The sequence below is a fragment of the Mus musculus genome, chromosome 1 (assembly GCF_000001635.26).
Source record: "Mus musculus strain C57BL/6J chromosome 1, GRCm38.p6 C57BL/6J".
In the NCBI taxonomy this organism is placed as follows: domain Eukaryota; kingdom Metazoa; phylum Chordata; class Mammalia; order Rodentia; family Muridae; genus Mus; species Mus musculus.
In genome coordinates this window covers 92,788,428-92,801,471 of record NC_000067.6, presented here as the reverse complement: position 1 = coordinate 92,801,471, position 13,044 = coordinate 92,788,428, and the positions used below count along the sequence as shown (strand labels likewise).

At 50.1% G+C, this 13,044-nt stretch overlaps 1 long non-coding RNA gene across 1 annotated transcript in view, besides 1 other annotated feature; it reads left to right on the top strand.

The window, feature by feature from the left end:
- Gm29481 overlaps window positions 1-6,407 on the top strand; it is a 44,107-nt gene extending 37,700 nt beyond the window's left edge. The window contains exons 2-3 of the long non-coding RNA XR_003947946.1: window positions 5,186-5,346; window positions 6,069-6,407. This is a non-coding gene — a long non-coding RNA (predicted gene 29481). The remainder of the gene's footprint in view (window positions 1-5,185; window positions 5,347-6,068) is intronic.
- Window positions 8,550-12,370: an enhancer, noted in NCBI's record as "VISTA enhancer mm1063". NCBI's record gives its function as "enhancer in: limb[3/6] | branchial arch[3/6]" and the evidence as "EXISTENCE:transgenic organism evidence [ECO:0001131][PMID:17130149]".

Here is a 13,044-nt window from a genome sequence, read left to right as displayed (position 1 = left end):
AGGTTCTGTCTTTACTGTGAAGCTGGTCCGGGCTTGGATGTCCTTGGGAAGCCTCTCTGGGGCTGGCCAACATCTCTCTCAGAAGACAAGGCTTGGCTCATCCTCTGCCACAACTCAGCTTGATACCACATTCTTTGTGGACACTTGCCTTTCAGTGTGGGGTGCACAGGGTACCCAATCTACCATCAGCAAAATGGGATGAGGGGCTTTGAAGGGTGTAGTTAGGGAGGTCGGAACTCCGGAGGCTTGAGGAACGCCATTTCTGACCAGCCCATGTAGCACTTCAGGGCCTCTGCTGCTCTATGGCCCATGGCCTGCAGGTGGTCCAGCCTGGCCCCAGGTAGCATTGCCTACTTGAGGATCACCTTCCTGTGTGTGCTTTGCCCTTCTCATTGCCCCCCAGTGCCACAGGGTTAACCTAGTACTGAGGACTCTTCTGCCAGCTCCATATACTAGTGGTTCCTGGGATCTCCCTCCAGAAGCCCTTCAGGGCCATTAATCCCTGTAGAGTTATCCTAAGCCTCATGTTCCCTGGGCAATCTCTTTGTGTTATATCATCAGCTGCCAGGGCCAGAAACTGGAGCAGGATGCTCAGTTTGTATGGCCCTTTTCCTATTCGGCTCCAGTTTATTCCCTCATGGGTCAGTCAAAGTTTGGCGTCCAGTCGGGCCCTTACCCTAGCTTCCATGACCCAGTGTGTTCTCTGAAGTGGTCCAAGTCTGTTCCCAGTCTTGACTCTTGGTGACCAGAGTCAAGGAGTACTGATCTCTGCAGTCCTTCTCCAAACCTGAGGTTTGATGGGCACTCAGGGACCACAGGTCCTGCCTTATGTACCTGTCTGGCATAGTCCTTGTGTTTCCCATGGTATCACAAGCCTCCAGGTCCTTTATCCAGTGGATGATCCTCTGGATGCTCTGCTCTGAGCTGGGGTGTTCAATGGTAATTGACTCCATAACTAGTGTGCCTGCCAGGTGCTGTGGTGGTGGGTACCTCACCCTCCTGTACTGCTGAGGAGGCAGGCAGCCTCAGCTTGTTAGACTTTGTCCTGGGTAGGCCTTGTGTGGTGGTTGGAGAAGGTATGTAGGTCTGGCTGCCTTTAGACATGTCTCCTCATGGCTGAGGAAGACCCTGGGGAGGCCTTGCCTGTATGCTGGGTAAGAATTCTGCAAGGAAAGGTCAGCTGTTTATGGCCTTTAAGGAGGGGTCCAGGTAACTCTGATAGGGTATGTGCCAGTTGGCTCCTGCTGGGTGAGTTTTGGGACCTCTGGCTAAATCTTTTCCAACATCACATCCTTTCCTGGCCTGATAGAATCTCTGTGTGTGCAATTACAGAGTAAAGTGCCTTGGGCTCCAGAGGCTGGAGAGGAGCCGGCATGTCCCCAAATCCTCTCCAGGCCCACAACCTTTGTGAAGGCCATAGTATCAGGTATAGACCCACTCCAAGCTGGAGGTCCCTGCCTGCATGGCTCTCTCCAGTGGACAGGACTTCTGAAGTTCTAGCTCTGGGACTTGGGGACATCATGACTTAGCAGTGCGTGAGGAATCATTTTCAGATGTACTGTGCAGCCACAGGAGGTTCCGTGACTCAGCTACTGTAAGGAGAATGAGTCATCCCTCTTCTGACGCAAGCTATTAGTCAACATTCAGACATGCCTGAAACCCAAATAGTCTCATTAAATCCGAGGATGGCATCTACCTGCCCACCATGACTGCACTAGATCTGACCATGCTGAGCTGCTGCAAAGCTCGGAAAGCTTTGATGTAGTTCTCAGTAGTAACATGGCACTGTTTCAGGGACCATGCACATGCATGTCTTTTTATTTGTAGTGTAGAACTGTGCATAAGTGTGCTTCAGTGATCAAGGATGCGACTACAGATGGGAAAAGCAAGAGATTCAGTTAGAGAAAACAGTTAAGCACCCTCAAGGCCAAGCTCGGGCTATACAGTTCATTTCAGGACTCACATTTCTTTTCGAACTTTTATATTTCCTAATTCTGCAGAGTAGGCCAGGAAGCCAGGAAACAGGGAACCCATGAGCATATATGGCTGGAAACACTGAGAGGTCATGGCTCTCTCTGTTTGGGGAAGAGCGTGCTAAATAATGGCACCATTGCATAGGAGGCTGAAACAATATTCCCAGCTGCCTGGGGCCTGACACTGGCAGTGTGGACCTGGGGAAGCAGCATGTTCAGAAGGCAGCATGGATTCACCATATATATCAAGATTTATTTATTTTATACATGTAGGTACACTGTTGCTGTCTTCAGACACACCAGAAGAGGGCATCAGATCCCACTATAGATGGTTGTGGGCCAGCATGTGGTTGCTGGGACTTGAACTCAGGACCTCTGGAAGAGCACTTAACCACTGAGCCATCTCTCCAGCTCCAGGATTCACCTCTTAACATCGCTATCAACTGTGACCTCCGTGGCTGCTGAGCCACTGCAGGCTCCAGAATGTACAGGGGTATATCATGTTTTGCTTTATAGCATGGTTTAGAACCTGTCACTGTGGGGAGTCAACCCACAGAGATTGGCAGTTGCTGTAAGTTAGCCCAGCCCCTACTGAGAACAAGACATTTGCCAGTAACTCATCCACTAGGCAGTCAGGGGAAGTTCGGTGCCCCATTGTGCAGTGGGTAAGGATGTCCTCCCAGAGGGATGAGTGCAAGTCCCAGGTGGGAAGGCTGTATTTGAGCTGAATTGTGGGCATCAGGGACCTCAATTGCTAGCATAGGACTTGCCTGTGGACCTGTTGTAAGCAGCATGCTGGGCCCGAGGAGAGGGGTTTCCATGACACCCACAGAGGGCTGGGCTCTGTGTTTGGAGTGCAGGGCTGAGTACCAAATAGAGGAACCTCTAGCCTAGGACATGACCTTCCTCAGTTCTCAAGTGCAGCCCAGAGGACTGCCAAGACGGTCTGTGGTTGGTGAGACTTTTCCATGAAAAAGGAAATGGTAAGAGGACCAGAAGGTAGCTGGCTCCCAGGGTGGAAGCTACTCAGATACCCAGCTTGGTCAGGAGGAGATGCTGGAGACCTGTAGGTGGCTGTCCTTTGTCACCTCTCAGCTTCTCATCTGGGGCTGCCTCCCAGCCGGTTCTGGGACTCCCCCTTTGAAGAGCTGCAGCAAGCAAGTGGCTGGCATGTCCGTGTTTCCGTTGTGGAAAGGGAAGGGATCTCTCGCGTCACTCTTCTGCTTGTGCTTCAGAGCAGAGAGCCAAAATCAGAGTCATCCTTAGAGGGCGAAATTTACGTCCAGTATCTCACTTTTGGGGGTGGGGTGGGGTGTGTGTGTGTGGGGGTGTAAATTGTGTGTTTGCAAAGCCAAGGATGGCATGCCAAGACCCTTCTGGGCCCTTTAAATCTCTGGACTCTGAGGAGCTGGGTTGATGAGTATCAGAAACAGGTACATGGGGCTCAGAAGCAGAGGAGATCTCTGAGGAGGTGGCAATAGCCACCTCAGGTGAGCGCACCTGTCTGTGGTCTCTGTCGTGGACTCAGAGCCGTGTTGCACAAGCACTCAGAGCCATGTTGCACAAGCTCCTGGTGAACTTCTAAGAGAGCACATGCGTTTTCAAGCATGTGGGTTTTTTGTTTTTGTTTTTGTTTTTTTTTACCCACTGGCTTTTTATTGGAAAAAAACAAACAAACAAACAAACAAAAAACGTATAGACTGAGTTTACAGAACTAACAGCTCAGCACGCTGCATTTTAAGCCTATGAGTGTGAGCATGCTCTTGAAACTTCCATCCAGACATGAGATGAGCTCTTGTCCCCCAACATGACTGTTGGGACCCAGTATATGAGACTGCCCTGCTTTGTTTGAGGTGATTTGTCACAACCATCAAACCATGCAGCCCTGATGGATGCTGCCTTCTTTCGCTTAGATGCTGTTTGCGAGGTTCGCGGGCTTGTCGGGATAGACAGTTGATTGTTCTTTACTGCTGTGTTCACTTTGTGAAAGCACGGGGCTTGCAAGCTTTCCCTGGGCTCTAGCCAAGGGATGCTTGCTTGCTGTCTATAGCACAGGGATCTGGGCTCATGTGTACGTGCTTTATGGACGGGAATGTTCCCCTTCAGAAGGCACAGCTGGGGCGCTACTCAGAAACTCTATGGACTTTACACACAGGATGTAAGTGTCCCTTGATCTGCTTTAACCCCCGAGTCCTTAGACTCATCAGAGCTTTTGATTTTACAGGTGGTCTGTACGGGAGTAGCAAGTACCACTTTCATGTTCATCAGCACATTGTGAATGGTTTTCCAAATCCTTTGCTCATTAAAGGAAATCAATTTTATTGTTGGTGTCTTAGTTAGGGTTTTACTGCTGTGAATAGACACCATGACCAAGGCAAGCCTGATAAGGACAACGTTTAATTGGGGCTGGCTTACAGGTTCAGAGGTGCAGCATCCAGGCAGGCACGGTGCAGGAGGAGCTGAGAGTTCTACATCTTCATCTGAAGACTGCTAGGAGAAGACTGACTTCTAGGTATTGGGATGAGGGTCTTAAGGCCCACATCCACAGTGACACACCCACTCCAACAAGGTCACACCTCCTAATAGTGCGCAAGCATACACAAACCATCACAGTTAGGAAGATGACTCTGGGCAAAGAGCATGTTGTAAAAACATGAGGGCCTGACTCTGGACCCCCATTACCTGTAGGACTCGGTGCCATGGTCAGTGAGCTCCAGATTCAGTGAAAGACTGACTCGAAGAATAAGGAAGGTGGAGAGTAACTGGAGAGGACTTGGAACTCAGACCTCTGTTCCACATTTACATGTATGTGCACCCATGACCCTCTGCACCCCTCCCCCCAGTGAACAGGCACACATGTCCTCATGCACACACACACACACACATACACACACACACACACACACACACACACACACACACACACACCTGTATGCACAGCAGTGCACTGTTCTATTGTTGACTTTTTAAAGTTCTGTGTAATGATTTTGTGAGAGGAGGGTCCCAGGAGGGTCACATTGCTGTCCAGGCAGGCCTAGAACTCTTGGGCTCCAGTGATCCTCCTGCCTTAGGCTTCTGAGAGTAGCCAGAACTACTGGCAGGTGCTACTTCCTAGGCTGTGGCAGTTCTTTATATATTCCAGAGACTAATATGCTTTATTACATATAATATATATATATGAAAGTATATAACATATATTCTCATTTCTACAGTGACACACCTTCATGTTCATCTGCTGCTTTATGAATGGTCTTCCAAGTCCTTTGCTCATTAAAGGAAGCCAATTTTCAGGGTTGGGATGATGGCTTAGTGGACAAAGAGCATATGCAAGCATGAAGATCTGTGTTTGGATTCCTGGCACATGCAGTAACATGTAAGTTATATGAGTCAACTCTGATAAGAGAAATAGAACTACTTGAACACAGAAATCCTCTCTGTCCACAGAGTGCTGGTGTCATGACTCCTTCCCCTGTGGGTTCCAGGGTCCTCTGATGCTGATGCTACAGAAACCTCTGGAGCATTGGGGTAGAACCTGGGCCATCTTTTCGTAGACTTTGCATGATCATTGGGTGTCTTAGTCAGGGCTTCTGTTCCTGCATCATGACCAAGAAGCAAGTTGAGGAGGAAAGGATTTATTCGGCTTACACTTCCACATTGCTGTTCATCACCAAGGAAGTCAGGACTGGAACTCAAGCAGGTCAAGAAGCAGGAGCTGATGCAGAGGCCATGGAGGGATGTTACTTATTGGCTTGCTTCCCCTGGCTTGCTCAGCTTTCTTATAGAACCCAAGACTACCAGCCCAGAGGTGATCCCACCCACAAGGGGCCTTTCCCCCTTAATCACTAATTGAGAAAATGCCTTACAGTTGGATCTCATGGAGGCATTTTCTCAACTGAAGCTCCTTTCTCTGTGATAACTCCAGCTTGTGTCAAGTTGACACATGAAACCAGCCAGTACACTGGGTGATGCTCAATGCTGATACGAGGTAAAGGTATGGAAACACCCATTCCTCCCCTTCTAATGTTTAGGGAACTGAAAAGTCAGTAAGTGTTCAGTACAAATGAAATTTCTCCTCATATTTTGTTGTCTCACCAGACATGGATCCCACAAACATGGAGGGCACACCCTCATGAATATGCAACTCCTATTGATCCTGTTTCTATGGAGACCACCAATCAATACAGTGTGGATTCAATAAGGCTCATGTGTAAAGTGAAGACTTGGCTTGTGGAGTTGTGGAACAGCCTGTGGTGTAGCTCAGTCCATCAAAAAGGCCCCAGAAGCCGAGAGCCAGTGGTATGGATTCTGGCCAGAAGGATGCTGGCAGTTCAGCATCAGCAGGCAGGGAGTAAAGGGGACCCATCCCTCCTCATTTCTTTACTCTGTCTGGATCAGCAGGGTAGTGGTTAGTGTCACCTCAGATCAGTTGAAGTTTTGTGGGGGTGCAGGGCTCAAGACATGAGCTTAATATTGAAGATGGTGGCACCCTTGGGCCCGCATATAGCTCAGAGCGAGAACATTCGCAGTGAAGCTGGGTTTGGATTGGTGAAGAAATGGATTCCCATGGTACCTTCAGGCCCTGCGGCTCGGGCATGGGGAAGGACAGTGACACCACTCACTGTGTAGGGATATCAGGTGGGCTCCTGGCACAAGGTGACTGAGACACCTTCCAGAACAGCTAAACACTTTGCTTAGAGGTGTGTGCTGTATGGTCAGGACCTGGGCTGGACATGACAGCCTGCTCAGGCCAGGGCAACAGATTGAGTATGGCATGGAATGAGAGTGCAGAGGGAGAGGGGCATGAATGGAGCCTGGGTGTAGAAGGTAAGGATTAGGGACAAATGGGGATACTGAGAAAAGGCAGGAAGAAAGTGTTTTTGGGCATGAAATAGTCTTAGTGTGCCAGAGAGGCTGAAGCAATGCTTAGACTTAGCAGCAGTCTAGGGCACTGTGGTTCTCCCTCCTAAGTTCCTCTGGCCTTATCTCCTCTGATTTCTGCTGTATTTGTCACCTGAACTCTATGGTTTCCTCTGTTCTCTCTCCTCACCTGTCTTTCCATGCCTAGTGACTGTCTTATGAGGTCCCTTCTCAGCATGAGCCCATTCCCTTGCTTCTTGTGCCAATATGTCCCCCGGCTGAGCCCTGGGCTCACAAGGGCCCTTCTGACTATGTCCCTACTCCCTCTCAAGCAGTGTCTACCCACTCATCACTCGTGGACCTCCTGGATATGGCTACTCCTCCCCAGTCCCATCTAGATATCTACAGTGTTCCTGTTCTCATGGGGATGGCATCTCTGAGACTGACATTCTCCTTGGTCATCCACCATATCTCAGGGTCCAGCAGGCACAACTCATGTCGTCTGCCCCATGTAGGCATGCTGGGGATGGAGGAAGAACCAGAGGGACAGGGGAGAATGCAGGAAGAGACGAGGGTATGAGACGAGGGTATGACAAGCCTCAGGAGCACTCAGGAATGAACATATGGTGCTGTAAGCAGGCAGTCACTACGAGTGGGCGGATAATTTCCCTGAACAATGTTAGTCAGGGTTCCCCTTCCCTTACCTAGTGTTCACATTGCTCCTGCTTCCCAAGGGAGCTCTCTCTGGAATGGATCCTTTTGACTTAGATATTATATAGTTCTTTTTACTTGCTTGCATTTTGCTATTGTTCTGAGGAAGCCCAGCTGGCCTGGAACTCACTGTGTCTCCAAGGACAATCTTGAACTTCGAAGATTCCTGTCCCCACCTCCTGAGTGAGGGCATCACAGGCATGTCCTACAGTTGGTTTTCTGCAGTGCTGGGCACTGGAGCCAGAGCTAGACAGATAAGCGCTCCACACACCATGTCCCCAGCCACCCTAGGGTTTTTTTGAACGAGCGTTTAAGGAAATATTTGTTATTTTGTAATTTTAACTGTCACTGAAATTTTAGTTTTTGCAATATCTGCTTTGGGGTAGTGGGGTTTTAAAATGTGCTTTACAAATTGAAAAAGTACAAGTTATATAGTCACATGCACTACACATGATCTTACAGCCTACGTGGGTTTGTCTTTGGATAGTGCCCTAGAACATTTAGTCCTTTCTAATCCCAAGCCTACCCTCTCAACAGGATCCCACACACTAACATCCAGGATAAAAGCATAGTGCTTAGAAATAAAGAAAAAAAAAAACCAAACGAAACAAAACAAAAAACAGAGATAATGTATGCACTATGATTGCATTCACATGAAGAGGTTTTATGATTTATTTTTATTTATTTATTTATTTCCAATTTTTTATTAGATATTTTCTTCATTTACATTTCAAATGCTATCCTGAAAGTCCCCTATGCCCCTCCCCCACTCTGTTTATTTTTATTTTTGAGAATTTGTTAAGATATCTTTTGTGGCCAGGCAGTGGTGGCACATGCCTTTAATCCCAGCACGTGGGAGGCAGAAGCAGGCAGATTTCTGATTTCGAGGCCAGCCTGGTCTACAGAGTGAGTTCCAGGACAGCCAGGGCTACACAGAGAAACCCTGCCTCAAAAAAAAAAAATCCCTTATGGTTAACTGAGTGATTGACATAGAAAAAGCACTTAAGTGCTGGGTGGAAAAGTGTTGTTAGCATTGAGGACAACAGAGAGTGAACCTGTTACAGAGTTGAAATGACATGCTGGTGTAAGAATGCCACGTGACTGCAGGCACACGTTTGATCTTATTACAATTGGGCTAGTAAAGTCCACTGGATCCTTGTGGACAGAGGGCCATTTCTGAACCTCCAGATGGAAGGAGTTGGCTTGGAATCCACGTCAGGTGCAGCTGCAAAGACGTCTCTGGCCACCCCAAGTACTCTCTCACACCTGCATGGCCTCTGGGCCCTGAGGAGAGGCTCAGTCTATCACGGACTATGAGGCCGCACCTTCAATCCATGAGGCTAAACATGGACACCAGAATGGTACAGGTTCACAGGGATGGGAAACTCTACGTAGCCCAGGAAGTGTTGAGATGGACATTTTCTCTGTGGTATCCAAATCCCTGGGACACCAGAAGAGAATGGGGAGTGGGAAAGAGATGAAAGTTATGGGTGTGGGTCTCGTGTTTCTCAGGCTGGCCTTGAACTTGTTATGTAGCAGAGGGTTGGTTAAGATTGGGGATATGCATCAGTTGGTAGAATGCTTCTCTCTCTCTCTCTCTCTCTCTCTCTCTCTCACACACACACACACACACACACACACACAAGCTTGGGGTTACTTTCCAGCACTGTATGCACCTGGCATGGTGGCACATGCCTGGAATCACAGCACTTGGGAAGTAAAAACTGTGTGTGTGTGTGTGTGTGTGTGTGTGTGTGTGTGTGAGAGAGAGAGAGAGAGAGAGAGAGAGAGAGAGAGAGAGAGAGAGAGAAGTTCAAACTGGAAGCCAGCTTAGGATATTCAGTATCATATCTCCAAGGACTTCCGGAAGTTCAACCACTCCCAGGACTAGTTGCTTCGGTCAGCACCTCTCCAAAAGGGTCCTTCTTCCTGTCCCCAGATGCAACCTCCTGCCTCTCGGCCTCCAGAGAAGCGTGCTATTAATTGCTCAACGATGAATGCATTTCCAACCCCCCTCCCTGAAAGTTCTGTCCTGTCACTGGCTCTGATTTATGGAGTTTGGTGGAGACAGGTTTAAACAAGGTTAGACGGGGTCGGTGTGCTCCAGAAAGAACTTTGGTTCAGGAGCCTTCCTTGGGTACCCCTGGGAGGATGTTATCCCTGCAGCCCTCGCAGAGGTTTTTTTTATCCCTTTGGTGTTGGCTCAGGTCCTGTACCTAGCTGCTGCTGGCAGGCTGAAGGTGTTAGGGCCACTCTGCAGGCATGGGGGCAGAGGCCAACTGGGTGGGGTATGTGACTGGGTACTGAACAGGGAGGGGACATGCAGCAGGCAGCATCTGGGAATGAGTGGTTCCTGGCTTTGCAGGTCTGGCTCACAGACCCTCAGGTTCCTGTCTGGCTCCCCCTCCTAATTAGTATCAGTCCTCCAGACGCCAGCTCCCACGTGTTGTCTGCCCCTCCAGATAGGCAGTGTTTGGTTCTTATCCTCACTGGGGTCTGGGTCCAGGAATGGGGGCTGGGGTTATGAGGCATGCAGGGCAGGCGACATTCTGACCTGAAGCCCTCTGCTCCAGTGTTTTAATTTCTCAGGGGGACTGCTCACTGCACGCTGCTGGAGAGAGGTCTGTGCTAGGCTCACCATTCAAGACACTCAAGGTTGAGCCCCACCCCCTTTTTTCCTTTGTATCCAGCCCCGCCCCTTTTCTTCCCCTCCCCTTTCCTGGACGAGAGGCCGGGCGGAACTCTCCAAGGCCCTCTGTCTTGCTTTTACCTGCAGCTCCTCTCTCTGCAGCATTCCTGCCATCACTGTGGCACACTGTCTAGAAGCCGTGTTAACTCCACAAAGGGCAGAGGTATAGCCAGAGATTCCCATGCCGACTTTGTGCTGTGGAACGGGAGTTTTCCTTCAGGAGGTGCTCTGAGGCACACATGGCAGTGTCTTTGTTTCTCGTCCCCAAGAACTAATGCCAAGAGGGTTCTGTGAGTTGAGCACCTCCCAAGGAGCTGAGGGGGTGTGGGTGATGGCCGGCTTCACAGCACCAAGGGCGTCTGGGGGCAATAGAGCCTTGGGCACTGCCTCCACCCCCAACACACTCTACCCCTGGCAACACACCCTGCAGCTGTCCTGGGTTAAAATATCCTCGCTTTTCTGTTGGACTGTCTGACATCTTCCTGCTCCTGCTGCATCTGTGAATCCACCACGGGGTAGGTCCTGGGCTTCCCCTGTGACACTTGAGCTACCTCCATCCTGTGAGGAGCTGAAAAGGGCAGGGGCCGTCTAACACGTCCATTCTGTTTGTCTACACTGAGAAGTGGAGTGGCATGCTTAAGGAGGGTTTGCTGAGGGAGAGAGAAAAAGCCCATAGACGTGACACCAAGGCACAGAAAAGAAGAAGGTAACCACAGCATCAGACCGGATGGACTTCAGGGTCTGGAATGTGTACAGAGCAGCTCAGATTATTTACAAAACAACAGGTGACCAAAGAGGGCATATAGGCACGGCACTGGGACTTGCACTTCCAGAAGAGATCTGGATGCCCAGAGGCATGAGAAGAGGTACCTGACTCATAGTGTCAGGGAGATGTGCTGTGGGGATACAGCTGGTTACCAGCACAGGGCCACACAACTGGCCAAAAGACACACAGATGGTGCTGCTAGAAGCAGGGACTGCCACTCACTGAGTACGAGCTGTTACTTAAAGATCAGCTTAACCTCTCTGTGTCTATATACCCACCCGCAAAACCAGGAATATGAAAAGACACCAGGATAACACACAAACTGCCCTTATCTCTTGTCCCAGCACCCAGAACTCAAACACCCTGAAAGGCATCAAGAGCAAGGGAGATGCATGTGGTATAGGTATTCAGGTAAGGTCTAAGCTTGTTGATCTATCCCATAAACGGACAGCACAATGGGCTGGCCACCACTAGCCAATCCAGTGGATGTCATGGAGCTGGAACTATTGAGTCATCTGACTTAGGAGGCAGCAGTAACCTTGAGTAAAAAGAACATTGGGAGAAACTGAGGCATTAACTCATAGCGGCTGAGCGCTTAGAGCATGTCCTCCAAAAGACCCAGGGGAGTGAGTGTCAGCACCATAGACTGATGGCCATGGGCTGGTTATATCCAGGAAAGCCTCAGCATCGACTCTGCAAGTACCAGCTCTCTGCAGAATCCAGCGGAGGGTAGCACATCCCAGCTTAAAACAGCCTGGAGCACCGTGGAGCTGACCTTTCCTCCAGAGGCTCTTGGGTGCTGGTAGGGATGTGCCTCTCTAGGGTAGAGCTGGTAGCCCTTGGGGTGCTGGGTCTCTGACACAGCTGCCCCTGTGCTGAGGGGTGGGGACAAATCTGGTGCCTCTTGGGGCTTCAGTCACCTGAACCATCTTCACTGAGAGGACTGTAGGCCCTCCTTGGTCCAGGAGCCTGATGCTCCCTCTTCTGAGACCTTGACCTTTTTTGTGTCTGCAGGCTCTTCATATGTCATTGTTAATGAGGGAGGTGGGGCATTTGCCCAGAGGAGTCCTTACAATTAGGCCAGGAAGCTGCTTGAGTGGGTCCCTTCCCACCAGCTTCTCCAAATGACAGCCTGCGGCAGTGTTGCTGGCTATATGACTCCTTAGGGATTTGGTTCCAGCTGCAACAGAGTATGTGCTAGCTTAGGCCTCTCCAGGTCCCTGGGCCCAGAGTAGCATTCTTCTTTGGTCTCCAGGACCATTGTTCTGAGGCCATCTTGGGTCACACGGGCTGTCTTTGTAAGGCAGCTGGAACATGCAGGTGGATGGTCTGTCAGAACACTCCATGTGACACACCCTTAGCCTGGACATTTTGGGATGGGATGTCTGATAAACCTTGTCGTCACTGTCTCTCAGCCAGGTGGCCCTAGGGCTCAGAACTACACATGCAGCCAGAAGGGCAAGACGGGTAGTTAGGGACAGAATGTGCAGGTCTTATGGGTCCTGGGATTGGGAGGGGTGTGAAAACCTGGGATTGGCATTAGCTAAAGCACCCCTGGGACTGCTGTGCTCCTCGTTCTAAGGCCCCACAGACAGCAAGGACTGTGAAGGAGGCAGGGGTGAGGGTGTGTGTGTGTGTGTGTCAGGTCTCAGGCCATTCCTGAGGATTTCTGCACAGATGCTGGAGACCCCAACCAGGCCTGCACCACTGGGTCTGCTAGGGGTAATATTTCACTTGAGAGAGAGGAACCAGGAAAGGCCAACAGAGGGATGGGATTAGGGACCCTGCTGTCACTTACCTTCTGTTAACAGGACTGGGTATCCCTGTGTATGTGGGAGCAGGTGTGTTTGCCTTAGTGAGTGAGTCTGCCCCTGAGGTTGCTCCTGTGCACTTGAGGCAGTACCGATGTGGAGGCGTGGAAGGTACCCACAGCCCAGCTCTTTACACAGGAGGGCCTCAGGGCCTAGCCGAACAGAAACAGTTTTTCCTTGGTTGAACCACAAAGCCCTTCAGAAACCTGGTCCTAGCCTATTATTCAACCAAATCCC